The sequence below is a fragment of the Callithrix jacchus genome, chromosome 4 (genome assembly GCF_049354715.1).
Source record: "Callithrix jacchus isolate 240 chromosome 4, calJac240_pri, whole genome shotgun sequence".
Classification (NCBI taxonomy): Eukaryota; Metazoa; Chordata; class Mammalia; order Primates; family Cebidae; genus Callithrix; species Callithrix jacchus.
The window spans coordinates 45,415,178-45,432,393 of NC_133505.1; the positions used below are offsets into that span (position 1 = coordinate 45,415,178).

The following is a 17,216-nucleotide window of genomic DNA, read 5'->3' on the forward strand; positions in this document are numbered from 1 at the left end:
TGGGAGGTTGAGGCAGGAGAATCTCTTGAACACGGAAGGTTGAGACTGCAGTGAGCTGAGATTGTGCCACTACAGTCCAGCCTGGAGACAGAGTGCGACTCTGTCTCAAAATAAATAAATAAATAAATAAAATTTAAACTTAAAACTATGAGTTGGTTAGGGCATGGGGAAATAGGCGTTCTTGTTCGGACGGGAAGTGGTATGGACAGAAACACCTGCATGTTGGACAATAGTGATATTTATCCAAGTTATAACAACTGGGCTGGGTGTGGTGGCTCACATGTAATCCCAGCACTTTGGGAGGCTGAGGTGGGAGGATTGCTTGAGGCCAGGAGTTCAAGACCAGCCTTGGCAACATAGCAAGACCCCATCTCTACAAACAAAATTTTAAAACTTGACTGGGCATGGTGGCTAATAATATCTAATCTAGTCTAGGAACTTTGCCCACACCTGGGAGAAACAACACTCAAGCCTATCACCCCTGTATTATTTGTGCTGACCCTGAGAGGCTGGCCTGAGCATCTAACCATCTCTGAAGACCTTGCTGACTCTAAACAAAGACCAAAAGCTAGACTGCCTGTCTGTCAATCTCTGACCACCTTTTTTTTTTTTTGAGACAGAGTCTCGCTCTGTCACCCAGGCTGGAGTGCAGTGGAGCAATTTTGTCTCACTGCAACCTCCACCTCCCAGGTTCAAGCGATTCTCATGCCTCGGCCTCCCAAGTAGCTGGGATTACAGGCATGTGCCACCATACTCAGCTAATTTTAACGTTTTTAGTAGAGGCTGGGTTTCGCCATGTTGGTCTTGAACTCCTGCCATCAGGTGATCCACCCACGTTGGCATCTCAAAGTGCTGCGATTATAGGCATGAGCCATTACACACAGCCACCGACCACCTCTTGAAGAATCGTTTGGCATATAATAGTTAAATAACTGGGCTGGATGTGGTGGCTCACCTGTAATCCCAGCACTTTAGGAGGCTGAGATGGGAGGATTGCTTGAGGCCAGCAGTTCAAGACCAGCCTCAGCAACATAATAAGACCTCGTTACTACAAAAAAAAAAAAAATTAACTTAGCTGGGCATGATGGCATGCACCTGTAGTCCCAGCTCTTCAGAAAGCTGAGGTGGGAGGATCACTTGAGCCCAGGAGGTCGAGGCTGCAGTGAGCCATAATTGCAACAATGCACTTACCCTGGGCAACAGAGCGAGATTCTGTATCAGAAAAAGACAAAAACAATTGGTAAGTATAGAGTGCTTGATTCGTGCCTGGCTCTGTCACATAGACTAAACCCTTGCAGTTCTCACAACTTCATGAATTAACTACTGTTATAATCAGCCATGTGTGATAGATGAGAATATTAGGGCCTATTAGTGCTAACCTTGCCCAAGGTCACACGTGCTAACCGAGCAAGTGGCAGAGAGTGGATTAATACCAGGGCCATGCTCTAAACCGCTTCACTGCACTGCTTCTCTGCACAATGGATGGCACATGCATGCATATTTTTTTTTTCTTTTTTTTTTTAGGCACGCATATTAACTACCATTGATTAAGTACCTCTTATTTGCTAAGCCACTGTGCAAGTTACTTTGCAGTGTTTTATATGAAGCCATCTCTATTGCCAGTCCTGTATTGATTGTAGATTGGGGGTGGGGAGTGCCACTGAAGAAATTGAAAAAAAACAGAAGACACCATTCCCACCTTTAAGAAGTTGACAATATGTGGCCAAGAGCGGTGGCTCACGCCTGTAATCCCAGCACTTTGGGATGCCAAAGTGAGCAAATCACCTGAGATCAGGAGTTTGAGACCAACCTGGCCAACATATTGAAACCCCATCTCTACTAAAAATACAAAAATTAGCCAGGCATGGTGGTGTCTGTAATCCCAGATATTTGGGAGGCTAAGACAGGAGATTCATTTGAACCTGGGAGGCAGAGATTGCAGTGAGCCAAGATGGAGCCATTGCACTTCAGCCTGGGTAACAGATCGAGACTCTGTCTGGAAAAAAAAAAAAAAAGACGGCAGGGCAAGGTGGCTTTCACCGGTAATCACAGCACTTTGAGAGGTCAAGGTGGGTGGATCACCTGAGGTTGGGAGTTTGAGACCAGTCTGACCAACATGGAGAAACCTCATCTCTACTAAAAATACAAAATTAGCCAGACGTGGTGGCACATGCCTGTAATCCCAGTTACTCGGAAGACTGAGGCAGGAGAATCGCTTGAAACTGGGAGGCAGAGGTTGTGGTGAGCTGAGATGGCACCATTGCACTCCAGCCTAGGCAACGAGCAAAACTTCGTCTCAAAAAAAATAAAAGACAGGAAACAAGAAATTGACAATATGTGTAAGATGACAACAAGCCTTACATTTGTGCAACACTTCACAGTTTTCAAAGTCCTTTCATTATCTCATTTAATCTTCTTCACAATCCTGCCAGATAATTTTCAGGATCTCTTCTCCAGGATGAGGAAACCAAAGCTTTCCAAGTCACAAGGGTCTGCCCCCAAGATCATCTAACAACCAGCCAGGGAAGAGCTGGAACTTGACCTCAGGTCTCATGATTCCCCCCCGCCAAAGAGGAATGGCACACTACCGAGACAGCCCAGCTCAGCGGTTCCCAACCTGCTCCAGCATGAAGACCCCGTCTTCCTTCTGGAAATGACGGCAGCCCTGCCAATGAAAGAAGCTGTTATTTGGGGCTTTGGTCAACTGGGAAAATTCATAGGGACAAAAAACAATCAGGGCTTCAGCATAGGTGAAACGGAGCAGCACCGTCATGCACCAGACATTTCTTTTTTTCTTTTGAGACGGAGTTTCGCTCTTGTTACCCAGGCTGGAGTGCAATGGTGCGATCTTGGCTCACCGCAACCTCCGCCACCTGGGTTCAGGCAATTCTCCTGCCTCAGCCTCCTGAGTAGCTGGGATTACAGGCACGCGCCACCATGCCCAGCTAAATTTTTTGTATTTTTAGTAGAGATGGGGTTTCACCATCCTGGTTGACCAGGATGGTCTTGATCTCTTGACCTCGTGATCCACCCACCTCGGCCTCCCAAAGTGCTGGGATTACAGGCTTGAGCCACCGCGCCCAGCTGAACCAGACATTTCTTACACAGTTGGCAGATAGTATTTAGAGTTCAAATAGACATAGAGCTTCTTGAAATAATTCTGTAGCCCACAGGCAGGTAACAACTGACTGGGCCTATACTACAGAGTAGTTCAGAGAAGGAGCCATCTCTAAAATCTGTCTTCTTGACCAGGGTATGGACATGAGGGGATACGGGGGACATTTAAATTCAATGAAGTTGGCAAAAAATGAGGATTGAAGGAATAGTGAGAGCGAAGGAGCTCGGCTGAGGGAGGCAGGTATATGGGCAGTCCCAAAGGATATGTGGGTATATGTGTATTTCTTTTGCAGAGAAGGATTGTTTCTAGATGCCCAAGGGCCATTTGAACAGTTAGGGTAAGAGGGGGACCAGGAATGGAGAGAGTGATCTAGAGATGAGATCATGCTGGACAAAATCCCTTATCTGATGGCTTTGGGTCAGATATGTTTTGTAATGTAGAGTCTTTTGGATTTTAGAAAATCAACACAGTGCCACCCCGGTTTTAAGTACATATTTTGCAATACCCCAACAGAATCTGGGATGGAATCAAATGCTTTAAACAAATACTTTAATATTCCTGCAAAAAAGTACATGGAAAATTCACACTAGTTGGGACTAAAACAAACTCAGGTTTTGGCTGGGCACAGTGGCTCATGCCTGTAATCCCAGCACTTTGGGAGGCTGAGGTGCACGGATCACCTGAGGTCAGGAGTTCAAGACCAGCCTGACTAACATGGTGAAACTCTGTCCCTACAAAAATACAAAAATTAGCCAGGCATGATGACGGTGTCTGTAATCCCAGCTACTCAGGAGGCTGAGGCGGGAGAATCGCTTAAACCCGGGAGGTGGATGTTGCAGTGAGCCAAGATCCTGCCATTGCACTCCAGCCTGGGTGACAGGGTGAGACTCCATCTCACCCTGTCACCCAGAAACAAAAACAAAACAAAACAAAACAAAAACTCAGGTTTTGTTGCCAAATGTCTTTTGTTTTCAGAGTTTTTAGGCATTTGGAGTGGTAGATAAGATACTGTGAACTTAAAAATTAAATAGATGCCACTTTTGGCTGGTTTGCATTCTAAGCTGATTGGCATGCATTATCTCCTTTAATCCTAGGACAACACTATGAGGTTATTATCCTCAATTACTAGTGGAAAGGAACGAGGTTAAGAGATGCTGAGTGACTTGCTCAGAGTCACTCAGCTGGTCAGTGGCAGGGCGGGATCAGATCTCAAGTCCCTGTAATTCCAAAGCCAGTTCTATCTGCCTGGGGAGAAACCCATCCTGCCAACTGTACAATTTTGTCTAGGTTAACCACTCCTTTTTTTTTTTTTTTTTTTTTTGAGATGGAGTCTTGTTCAGTTGCCAGGCTAGAGTGCAGTGGCACAATCTCAGCTCACTACAACCTCTGCCTTCTGGGTTCAACTAATTCTCCTGCTTAGCCTCCTGAGTAGCTAGAACTACAGGTGCATACCACTACTCCCACCATTTTTTTTCTTTTTGAGACAGAGTCTTGCTCTGTCACCCAGGCTGGAATGCAGTGGATAGATCTCCGCTCACTGCAACCTCCACCTCCTGGGTACAAGCAATTCTCCTGCCTCAGTCTCCTGAGTAGCTGGGATTACAGGTACCCACCACCAAACCCGGCTAATTTTTGTATTCTTATTTATTTATTTAGACGGAGTCTCACTCTGTCACCAGGCTGGATTGCAGTAGCCTTATCTCCGCTCACTGCAACCTCTGCCTTCTGGGTTCAAGTGATTCTCCTGCCTCAGTCTCCTGAGTAGCTGGGATTATAGGCATGCGCCACAATGCCCAGCTAATTTTTGTATTTTTAGTAGAGACAGGGTTTCACCATGTTGATCAGGCTGGTCTGGAACACCTGACTTCATGATCCACCCTCCTCAGCCTCTCAAAGTGGGGGATTACAGGCCTGAGCCACTGCACCCAGAAAATGTTTGTATCTTTAGTAGAGACGGTGTTTCACCATGTTGGCCAGGCTGGTCTTGAACTCTTGAACCTCATGATCCGCCTGCCTCGACCTCCTGAGTAGCTGGGATTACAGACACCGTCATCATGCCTGGCTAATTTTTGTGCTGAGATTACAGGTGTGAGCCACCTCACCCAACTCAACAACTCTTTTTTTTTTTTTTTCAACAACTCTTAAGAAGTGAACTTATCCATCAAGGAACACAGAGAACAACTGAACTCCAAGCTTGTGGTAGTGAGTTCTCACCTATCACTTTTAAGTATTTTGGATGGCCGCCCTCTACATCATACCATTTCCCAGTGAACCATGTCCCAGCTGAACAAAACAGGCAGCCACTAAGCCTAGAAAGATGCCTGGTGATCACTAATTTTTCACTTTCCAGAATCTACTCAAGGCAGTGTGGTGCAGCAGTTAAGCACATGGATGTCATATGGAGGGCACATCCCAGCTCTGCAACTCACCAGCTGTGCAAACCTGCAAGACATTATACCACTCAGGGCTTTGGTTCCCTTACCTGTAAAATAGAGTATTGGCCGGGTGCAGTAACTCACGCCTGTAACCCCAGCATTTTGGGAAGCTGAGACGGGTGGATCATGAGGTCAGGAGTTCAAGACCAGCCTGGTCAACATGGTGAGACCTCATGTCTACTAAAAATACAAAAATTAGCCAGGTGTAGTGGCAGATGCCTATAATCCCAGCTAATCGAAAGGCTGAGGAGGAAAATAGCTTTAACCCGGGAGGTGGAGGTTGCAGTGAGCCAAGACCACACCACTGCACTCCAGCCTGGGCAACAGAGTGAGAATCTGTCTTTAAAAACAAAACAACAACAACAAAAAAAAACACACCTGCCTTGTTGCTGTGGTGAGAATTAAGTGAATGAATATACATTAAGTCCTGAGAAAACAAGCTGTCCTAGAATAAGCACTTGATGTTGTTCCTATGAAAAAGCCTAAAAAGAAAGAAGAAAAAGCCTTTTCTGCACCCAACCAAACAGTCCCTGCTCTGCCCTGCACGCTGGCCGTTAGGGCTCTTGTACCACCTTTCCCCCACTTATTTGTTTGCTCCTACGTCCAGAATAGAGCCCAGTGGCATGATCACACTCACTGCAGTCTCAACCCCATGAGCTAAACTGATCCTCTCACCTTAGCCTACTGAGTAGCTGAGACTACAGGTGCACGCCACGACACCCGGCTAATTTTTTAATTTTTTGCAGAGATGAGGTCTCCCTGTATTGTTCAGTCTGCTCTCTAACTCCTGGACTCAAGCAATCCTCGGGCCTCAGCTTCCCAAAATGTTGGGATTACAGGCCTGAGCCATGACACCCAGCCTATATCTGTTTTTTGCTAATAAACTAACATCTTGTAAGGAGGAGCTGTGCTGTACTCAGTTCTGTCCCAGCACTCACACAATGCCTGGCACATCATAGGCACTCATTAAATGCTGAATGAATGATTGAATGAGTGAATGGGCTATGGCTGCAAATGCTCATAATTTTATTATGGAGAAAGTCATCAACATGAAAAGAAACAATATGTTTCTCATTTTCCACAGGCATATCATAAAATCCTACTTCTTGTAAAGCTGTGGGAAAGGGGGTTGGCAAAAGTCACATAACTTGCAATCCCAAGACACCGTGGAGTTGACAGTATGCTGGGTGATGGGTTGTGCCATGTGAAAAATAGCTGCAGAGCACATGCCAGCCAGGGGACAGTCAGTGCCTCTGGGAATCTGGAGATGGGAGAGGGCAGAACAATATGAAATGAGTCACAGATGTGTGTGTCATCCTTGCTCAAGGTAAAATAGGACTGTGGGGTAACAATAGGAACAACGTCACAAGGCATCACGAGCCAAGTGCATGCCTTTGAGTGGTGGGCACAGCCACGGGTGTGGGGTTCAGAGGACAGAAAGAAAGGAAGAAAGGCTTTGTGCTGGTGGTCAGGGCAGGCTTGGTGAGACTGGGATCTGAGTCCAGAGTCCAGGCCCCTCTAGGGCACATCCTGGCTTAGAATCCCATGTTCCCTTCGGCTTCCACCTTCCCTATGCTGATCTCCCATTGGCCTGTGAGCTCTTCCAGGTCTGGGTTTCTGATCATTTCTGTTTTTGAGACAGGGTCTCAATTTGTTGCCCGGGCTGGAGTGTAGTGGCGCAATTTCAGCTCACTGCAACCTCCACCTCCCAGGCACAAGCGTTTCTTCTGCCTCAGCCTCCCAAGTAGCTGGGACTACAGTGTGTACCACCACACCTAGCTAATTTTTTGTTTGTTTCTTCTGGTTTGGTTTTTTTGAGACAGGGTTTCACTCTGTCCCCCAGGCTGGAGTACAGTGGCACGATCTCAGCTCACTGCAACCTCTGCCTCCTGGGTTCAAGTGATTCTCCTGCCTCAGCCTCCTGAGTAGCTGGGACTACAGGCATGCACCACCAGACCCAACTAATTTTTGTATTTTTAATAGAGACGGAGTTTCACCATTTTGGCCAGGATGATCTCGATCTCTTGATATGATCTGCCCCCCTCAGCCTCCCAAAGTGCTGGGATTACAGACATGAACCACGGCACCCCAGCATGTATTTTTCTGTAGAGACAAGGTTTCAACATGTTGTCCAGGCTGGTCTTGAATTCCTGAGCTCAAGTGACCCGCCCATCTCAGCCTCCCAAAAAGCTGAGATTACAGGTTTGAGCCATCGCACCCAGCATTCTGATAATTTCTGTTATCATTACACAAGTGACATGATTTCATTATGTTAATAGGAAAAAAAGAAAGAAGAAGGAAGGAAGGAAGGGAGGGAGGGAGGGAAGGAGGGGCCGGGAGTGGTGGCTCATGCCTGTAATCCAAGCACTTTGGAGGCCAAGGTGGGTGGATCACCTGAGGTCGGGAATTCAAGACCAGCCTGACCAACATGGTGAAACCCTGTCTTTAAATCAAAAAAATTTTAAAAAGGAAGGAAGGAAGGAGGGAGGGAGGGAAGGAGGGAGGGAGGGAGTAAAAGACAGAAAGGGAAGGGAGGAAGGAAGGAAGAATGAAAGAAATGAAGAAAGAAAATGTATCTGGTACTAGGTATAGTACATGAGTAATGAAAAATCTGTATCACAAACCCCTGTGACACAAGTTTACCTATATAACAAACCTGCACATGCACCTTAGAACCTAAAATAAAAGTTAAAAAGAAAATAAAGAAAAAGAAAGGAAATAAGGTGAACCAAAGAAAAACTGGCTGAGCATGGTGGCTCCCACCTGTAATTCCAACACTTTGGGAGGCTGAGGTGGGTAGATCACCTGAGGTCAGGGTTTCAAGACCAGCCTGACCAAAATGGTGAAACCCCTATCTTTACAAAAAATACAAAAATTAGCTGTGCATAGTGGCGCATGCCTATCATCCCAGCCACTCAGGAGGCTGAAGCAGGAGAATTGCTTGAACCTGGGAGGTGGAGGCTGCAGTGAGCTGAGTTGGTGCCCCTACACTCCAGCCTGGGCGACAGAGCAAGGCTCTGAGAAAAGAAAGAAAGAGAGAAAGAAAGAAAGAGAGAAAGAGAGAAAGAGAGAGAGAGAGAGAGAAAGAGAGAAAGAGAGAGAGAGAAAGAAAGAAAAAGAAAGAAAGAAAGGGAGAGAGAGAGAGAGAGAGGGAGGGAGGGAAAAAGAGGGAGGGAGGGAGGGAGGGAGATAGAAAGAAAGGAAAGAGAGAGAGAGAAAGGAAGGAAGGAGGGAAGGAAGGAAGGGAGAAAGAAAGACCGGGTGACATGGCTCATGCCTGTAATCCCAGCACTGTAAGATCAGGAGTTAGAGACCAGCCTGACCAACATGGTGAAACCCTGTCATCTCTATTAAAAGAAAAAAAAAAGAAGAAAAATAATCTATGTTCCTATATCCCCAAAACAACTCAATATTTGATGCCTGCCGGTCTACCCACCCTTCATCCACCCTTCCACTGACCCACCATTCATCCACTCTTCTACTCACCCACCCTTTATTCACCCGCCCACCCTTTCACCAACCAATCCAACCACCCATCATCCATCTACTTATCCTTCCCTTCTGAATCAGAGTTCTTAGTTGCAGACAACGAAATCCACAGAAAAGAAAAGAAAAGAAATGTGGGCTGGGCGTGGTGGCTCACACCTGTAATCCAAGCATTTTGGAGGCCAAGATGGGTGGATCACCTGAGGTCGGGAGTTCAAGACCAGCCTGACCAACATGGTGAAACCCCGTCTTTAAAAAAAAAAAAAAGAAAGAAAAGAAATGTGTTTGTTTGAGACGAATTTTCTTTTTTTTTTTTTCGCCCCCTCCCCGCCTGGCCTCCACCGAGACGCATTTTCTTTTCTTTTTTTTTTTGAGACGGTCTTGCTCTGTCACCCAGGCTGGAATACAGTGGTATAATCTCGGCTCACTGCAACCACCATCTCCTGGGTTAAAGCAATTCTCCTGCTTCAGCCTCCCAAATAGTTGGGACTACAGGCACACGCCACCATGTCCAGCTATTTTTATTTTGTATTTTCAGTAGAGATGGAGTTTCACCATGTTGGTCAGGCTGATCTCGAACTCCTGACCTCAAGTGATCTGCCTGCCTTGGCCTCCCAAAGTGCTGGGATTACAGGTGTGAGCCACCACACCCAGCCAGAAATGTACTTTTAAAATATTGGCTAGGCACCAATATTTATGGTACCTACCTGTAATCTCTGCACTTGGGAGGCCAAGGTGGGAGGACCGCTTGAGCCCAGGGATTCTAGATTAGTCTGGGAAACACAGGGATACACCATCTCTACAAAACAAACAAAAAAAATTAGCCGGATGTGGTGGTTCATGTGTATACTTCTAGCTACTCAGGAGACTGAGGCAGGAGAATCACTTAAGCCCAAGAGTTTTGTTTTGTTTTGTTTTGTTTTTATAAAGACGGGGTTTCACCATGTTGGTCAGGCTGGTCTTGAACTCCCGACCTCAGGTGATCCGCCCACCTTGGCCTCCAAAGTGCTTGGATTACAGGCGTGAGCCACCACGCCCAGCCGAGCCCAAGAGTTTGAAGTTGCAGCGAGCTATGATCATGCCGCTGCACTCAAGCCTGGGCAACAAAGACCCTCTCTGAAAACAAACAAACAAAAAATTAAATCAATAAAATTTAAAAATTACTAAGAGGCTCACAGAATCCAGAAGGAAAGACAGGCACAGAGAAGCTGAGTATTCAGAAATAATCCTCCAACCACCTAAAGGAACTTTTCCAGCAAAGCCACTACGGCAGGTACCTCAGCACAAATTCTACAATTTGCCTCAACCCACCACCCTTTAACAATTGTGGAGATTGGACTTCAGAACATTTCTCCTGGTGCTCTCAAGGCCAGAGACTCCCTTTAGCCCCCTTTCCCAGGATGCTTTCTTCCTCAGTTGCTTTCCTCCAAATCAGAATCATGCCAAGCATGATGGTTCACACAGGTAAACCCAGCACTCTGGGAGGCCAATTTGGGCAGATCACTTGAGCTCAGGAGTTCGAGACCAGCCCGGGCAACATGGTGAAAACAAAAATACAAAAAAATTCGCTGAGCAAGGTGGTGTGCGCTTATTGTCCCAGCTACTCGGGAGGCTGAGGTGGATTGCTTGAGCCTGGAAGGTGGAGGTGGCAGTGAGCCAAGATCATGCCACTTCACTCCAGCCTGGGTGACAGAGTAAGACCCCATCTCAAAACACAAAAAAACAAAAAACAACTCATGTGGTTGGTGGTACACAACTGCAGAACTGTAGTCCTAGCTACTCGGGAGGCTCAGGCAGGAGAATCACTTGAGAACAGGAGTTCAAGCAAGACCTTGACTAAAAAAGGAAAAAAAAAAGCTGGGCATGGTGGCTCACGCCTGTAATCCCAGCACTGTGGGAGGCCGAGGCAGGCAGATGACCTGAGGTCAGGAGTTCGAGACCAGCCTGGCCAACATGGTGAAACCCCGTCTCTACTAAAAATACAAAAATTAGCTGGGCGTGGTGGTGCACACCTGTTATCCCAGCTACTTGGGAGGCTGAGGCAGGAGAATTGAGCTGAGACTGTGCCACTGCACTCCAGCCTGGGTGATAGAGCAAAACTCCATCTCAAAAAGAAAAGAAAACAAAGTCTCATGTTTGTGCATCTGATTGGTTGAACTTAGGTCACCTGCTTACATGTTAGTTGCAAGAACATCTGGGAAATTTCTGGCCTTTACTTTGGGGAAGCAGGATTTATGATGTGGGAAAAACCCAAAATGGGGAAGTTGATCAAAAATGCTGGTGAACATAGGCACGACAAATGTTCCCTACATACGGTTTAGGATTTTTTTTTTTTTTTTTTTTTTTTTTTGAGACAGGGTCTCACTCTGTCACCCAGACTGGACTGCAGTAGCACGTCTTGGCTCACCACAACCTCTGCCTCTCAGGCTCAAGCGATTCTCCTGCCTCAGCCTCCCAAATAGCTGAGATTACAGGCGCCCACCATCACATCAGGCTAACTTATGCATTTTTAGTACAGATGGGGTTTCACTAAGTGGGCCAGGCTAGTCTCAAACCCCTGACCTCAAATGATCCATCTGCCTTGGCCTCTCAAAGTGCTGGGATTACAGGCGTGAGCTACTGTGCCCAGCTCAAATTTTTCTCTCATAAATACAGAATGATACTAATTTAATCATTCTCTGAACCTCCAGTGCCTACCTCAGTGCCTGGCAGACAGCAGAAACTCAATACACTAGAAAGGAAAGGAAGAGGGAGGAGAGATTGCATATTACATGCTGCCTTACCTAGCCCGGTTGAATGAGGACTTGCTGTGTGGATACATAAGACGCCCAAGGCCCCTTAGGAATTTAAAGAAAGGGGACTCCCTTGCACACACATGCTTAAGTCACCCCTCTAAGTGCTAGTGTGCAGCATCCGGACCACATGAAATGCTCAGTATGTCCTGAGTAGTCATCCACTTTCTCTGTAGCCCACCTGTTGGCTTACTGTCACTCAGGCTATCACTGAATCTCCTCCGCTCCCTAGTCCCAGAAGAGGTTTGACTAGTCTCTAAAGGCCAATCTAAAACAGTTGTTGCAAAGGCAACACCAAAGGCCTCCCAGGGTGATGAATATGTTGACATAAATCACGGGCACCTAAATTCAAGCAGGTCTGTGAAACTCTGTCTTGTTCTTCATGGTCAAGGTTGGCCATGACAATAACACAGGGCCCTGCCTCTTAAAGTTTATATTGTAGTTTAATTGGTAAGCACACACACGCTTAAATGATGAGGCAGCTCTCTTGGTGCCTAATGAAGCAGGACAAAGTAAATGGTCCCAGGTTTAGGGAAGATCAGGGTGGCATGGCTGAGCTGATGAGCAAAGGTGCTGGAAAGATGGGGGCGGGTGTATGGGATGCAGTAGCTAGAGTGCTGACGGGAGCTGTGGCAAACCTGCATTCTTCCCTAACCCTTTCAAACCAGGTCAGATCCGGGTAGCATCGCCACGGTACCCTTCACATCAAGGCTGGATTTCATTTTGGTGACTATCTGATTCAGTGTTCTGCCTCCTCCATTTTAGAAAGAGCTTGCCATTGTGCCCAAAACAGCGGTGGGTGGGCAGAGGCCGGTGAGGACCAGGTCAGGGCGAGGCTGCAGAGAGGGAGAGGCTGAGCTGATCACAAAGACGGTCTGCCGCTTTCCTCCTCCTGCTCCCTCAGGGAGGAGCAGCTGATGCACTTCAGGAGTGTTCCAATCCAATTAGTGCCCTCCCAACCCTCCACGGTGGCCCCCGCCACCACTCCCTTCCCCGAGGTGGAGACTGGGTGAGGAGGGGGTGCTGAGGAGGTCTGAACATCCTGACCCAGCTCCTCGTGGCGGCACAGCTGGCTCGCTGCTACTGAGAGGCTGCTATGACAGCGCCCGTTTCCAGGCGACTGTTCTGGGGAATGCTCTGTTTTGGCAACCAGAGGGCCCCCGGGTAAGGGGGGCCCGCAGGACGCCGCGTCATTTGCATGGCAACCTCCCCCTCCCCGAGCTGCGCGCTGCTCTGCGGCAGGCGGGCAGCCTGGCCTGGCAGCTCCGGTCCCTCGCCCTCCGCCCAGTCCCGCCCTGCGGCTCCGGCGCGGCGCTGTCACCGCCTTCTCCACACCGGGAGGCGGAGGCTGCACGCATAGCTAGGGCATTTCCGGAAAGGCTGGTGCCCTAGGGAAGTGGGGAAATGATGCTTGGGGACAAAACACTGAAATGGGGGAGGGGAAATGAAATAAAATCTTTTCCAAGCCAGAGTCAAAGTCACATGGCTTGGTAGCATCAAATGCATTCCGGATAACAGGGTTGGCTCACAAAATGTTTATTTAGGTGAACCCACAGCTAAGCCCTAGGAAATACTCAGAAAATGCCTTTTGGATCATTACATGGCATGTGTGTGTGAATCTGGGAATGGGGAAAAAGTATTTTTTACCTAGGGAAATAAGGCAGTGATATTCTTAGGAAATATTTTCAAATACTTGCAGGGCAACTCGGTGACATTGTATTTTCTGAATTTGTTGGAAGAAACCAAAAGAGAAAATAAACTCCTGGGAGTCTCCCTCCTCTCCTGCATATACCCACCCCACCCAAACCACACATACCAGCACGAGTCCATGATGCCAACTGGGATACCAGGGCTGTGACATGTGGACCGACATTAACTGCCCAAGGACACATGCCCTGGGCTGGAACCCGAGAGGGGGTTGGGCAGGGGCAGGTCACCCCAGCTGAGCGATCACATTTCCCTGGCAGCTGTCCAAGGGGCAGCTCCCAGCTGCACCTGTTTGTGGGGTGATTTGCTTTTATCAGTATTGACATAGCAGCAGGGCCAGGGAATAGCATAGTAATAAATAAATGAGAGAGAAAAAAAATTTTTAAAGGCTGGAGCCACCAAGGCGAGGCAAAAAATGCTGAGGTCTTTTTTTGCTTGTATGTCAGCGCATTCAATCCAGTTTCCCCACCCCTGAAATCTCTGAGGATCATAGAGCAGGCTTGGCATGGGAGCTCTGGGTCTTAAAGAGATAGAATTGCAGAATCAGAGGCACCTTAAGATCCTTTGTGCCAGGCGTCCCTAACCAGCAGATCTCAAGGTTACTTGCTACCCTCACCTGCCACTACTGTTTGTCAAGAACCTAAACAGGAAGGGAGTTTCTTCCTCTCTCTGCCAAGTTTAGTATCTGGGAAGTAGAATAATTAAAGTGGAGGGTTTGGAGTTAGTCAAACCTAGGATCAAATCCTGGCTCTGTCTAGCTGTGTGATTTGGGGTATATTAACTAACTACTCTGAACTTCAATTCCTCTTCAGAAAAACGGAGAAAATATCTATTTTTTGTTTTGTTTTGTTTTTTTTGAGACAGAGTGTCACTCTGTTGCCCAGGCTGGAGTGCAGTGGCTTGATATCAGTTCACTGCAACCTCTGCCTCCTAAGTTCAAGCAATCCTTCTGCATCAGCCTCCTGAGTAGCTGGGATTACGGCAACTGCCACCACACCTGGCTAATTTTTTGTATTTTTAGTCAAGACAGTGTTTCACTATGTTGGCCGGGCTGGTCTCAAACTCCTGACCTCAGGTGATCCACCCACCTCAGCCTCCCAAAGTGCTGTGATTACAGGCATGAGCCACCACGCCTGGCCGAAAATGTCTATTTCTGTGGGAACACAAGAGCTGAAACAGGCAAAGCCTCAGGGTAACTCCTCAGTAGATGTCCATTTGGCTGCTATCAGTACCCATCAACATCCCTTGGCTCTCCTTCTTTTCTTTTCTTTTTTTGAGATGTAGTCTCACTCTGTTCCCCAGGCTGCAATCTGGGCTCAGTGCAAACCCTCACCTCGTGGGTTCAAGCAATTCTCCTGAGTAGCTGGGATTATAGGTGCCTGCCACCACACCCATCTAATATTTGTATTTTTAAGTAGAGACGCAGTTTTACCATGTTGGCCAGGCTGGTCTCAAACTCCTGACCTCAAGTGATTCACCCACCTTGGCCTCCCAGAGTGCTGGACTCAGATGTGAGCCACCGCACCTGCCCTCCCTCAGCTTTCTTCCCAGGATTTGAAAAAATGCAATCCAAAACAAAAAAACAAAACAAATCTGCGGAATCTGATCTATCCCAGAAATGAGAGCGGGGAAGCAAGAGCCTGACACATGGTTCCTCAGACAGGGCCACAGGTTGCCTCTTGTCTTTTCCAACCTTTTTGTCACTCTTCAGGGGGCTGCAAGCTGACTCACCTCTACTCTAATACAATATCATACAGTAAGCTGGATGTAAACAAACGTGTTCACCAGAAGTCACCTGACCAAGTCCAGAGATAAAACGCACTTGTAAAAATTACTAGCAATGAGTTACTACCAGATTTCAAACGCAGAGGCAGGTCTCCAGGGGCAGGCTAGTGTATCTGCCATAAATATGGTTTCTGCTCAGACCACTCAGCTCTAACCCCAGCCCTGATACCTACCACTCATATGCCTGCGTCAGGTTATTTTACCTTCATAAGCTTTGCTTATGGGACAAGAATACCCCATACGCTTGTTGTGAGGACCAAATGCATGAAAAGCATGTAGTAAGAGCCTCACAGAGAGAAAATGGTTGATCATGTTAGCACATGGGATCATTACTGTTAGATGAATGAGGCCAGGGTCTGTCATATTCCTCTCTGTATCCCCAGTTCCTCAAAGCCTGGCATTTGGTAGAATACAGTAAGGTTTGGTAAATGAATGAATGCCAAGGCCCCTGCTGGAAAGAAGTGAAAATCTACTAGGTGAATAGAAGATGTAGACTGCCCATGCCACTCACATGTGGGAGACAGTAGAGGGTTAAAAGCCATTCTGCCAGTCCCCAGGCACCAGAGGAGGCAGTCCCTTTGATCCTTCAGTTTCATCTATCCAGGATGCTTTCAAGAGAGGAAAACAGGAAGTATCCCTGATAGCCCCTGCTTGCTCTTCTTTTTTTTTTTTTAACGATGAGGAGTGGGAGGAGGATGGTCCTTTGGGTCACATTTTGCCAGAAAATCAGCCTCCTTCCTTTCAAATGCTGGAGCTTCCAAGGGGGCAGATAAAATAGCTTCTGGGTCAATGCAAAGAGAAAGATGTGGTCCAGAAATGGCAACGGTGACAGGTTAGGGTTCTTTAGTTGATCCCATTACTGTAACCAGATTGCAGGTGATTTCAGAGTACGTGGTCCTTTGCTTTTATTCATTCCCTCGCTGACTCTTGACTAAGTGCCTGGCCCTGGGCTGGACCCTGGGGTTGTGGCTCAGTGTCTAATGTCCAGCATATAAACAGACCAAAAAGATAAAGGACAGTGAGATCAGAGAAGGTGGAGTGAACACAGAAAAGTAAAAACTCTAAAGGAGAAAACAGCAACAAGTATGAGAAAACAGTTAGAGTAGAAAGAAACAAAAAAGAAAAAACCTAAAGAATAAATGTATAGGAAAGAAAAAAGAGGCCAGGCATGTTGGCTCACGCCTGTAGTCCCAGCACTTTGGGAGGCCAAGCGGGCAGATCACAATGTCAGGAGTTCAAGACCAGTCTGGCCAATATGGTGAAACCCTGTCTCTTCTACTTTTTTTTTTTTCACCTTCAACTGTCTTGATAGAGTTATAGGTGAAACCCGTCTCTACTAAAAATACAAAAATTAGCTGGGCATGGTGGATCGAGCCTGTAATCCCAGCACTTTGGGAGGCCGAGGCTGGTGGATCATGAGGTCAGGAGTTCAAGACCAGCCTGGCCAATATGGTGAAACCCCATCTCTACTAAAAAAAAAACCCACAAAAATTAGCAGGGCATGGTGGCAGTGTCTGTAGTCCCAGCTACTCAGGAGGTTGAGGGAGGAGAATCACTGAACCCGGGAGGTGGAGGTTGCAGTGAACTGAGATCAAGCCGCTGCAGTCCAGCTTGGGCGACAGAGTAAGACTCCGTCACACACACACACACACACACACACACACACACACACACAAAAGCTGGGCACAGTGGCGTGTGCCTGTAATCCCAGCTACTCGGGGGCAGAGGCAGGAGAACTGCTTGAACCACAGGATCCGGGAGGTGGAGGCTGAAGTAAGCCAAGATCCCACCACTGCACTCCAGCCTGGGCTACAGAGCAAGACTCTGTCTCAAAAAAAAAAAGAAAAGAAAAAAGCAAGCTTATAAGAATTTGTAGCCAAGACAGTAAAAGCC

The 17,216-nt window shown here is 47.3% G+C and overlaps 1 long non-coding RNA gene across 1 annotated transcript; it reads right to left on the reverse strand.

The window, feature by feature from the left end:
- Window positions 1–6,556: 6,556 nt before the first annotated feature.
- LOC108591362 (uncharacterized) lies at window positions 6,557–12,953 on the reverse strand. Its single transcript, XR_004741406.3, has 3 exons — window positions 12,529–12,953; window positions 9,747–9,838; window positions 6,557–6,814 (listed from the first exon to the last, which is right to left on the reverse strand). It is a non-coding gene; the product is annotated as an uncharacterized LOC108591362 (long non-coding RNA).
- Between the last annotated feature and the right edge of the window lie 4,263 nt (window positions 12,954–17,216).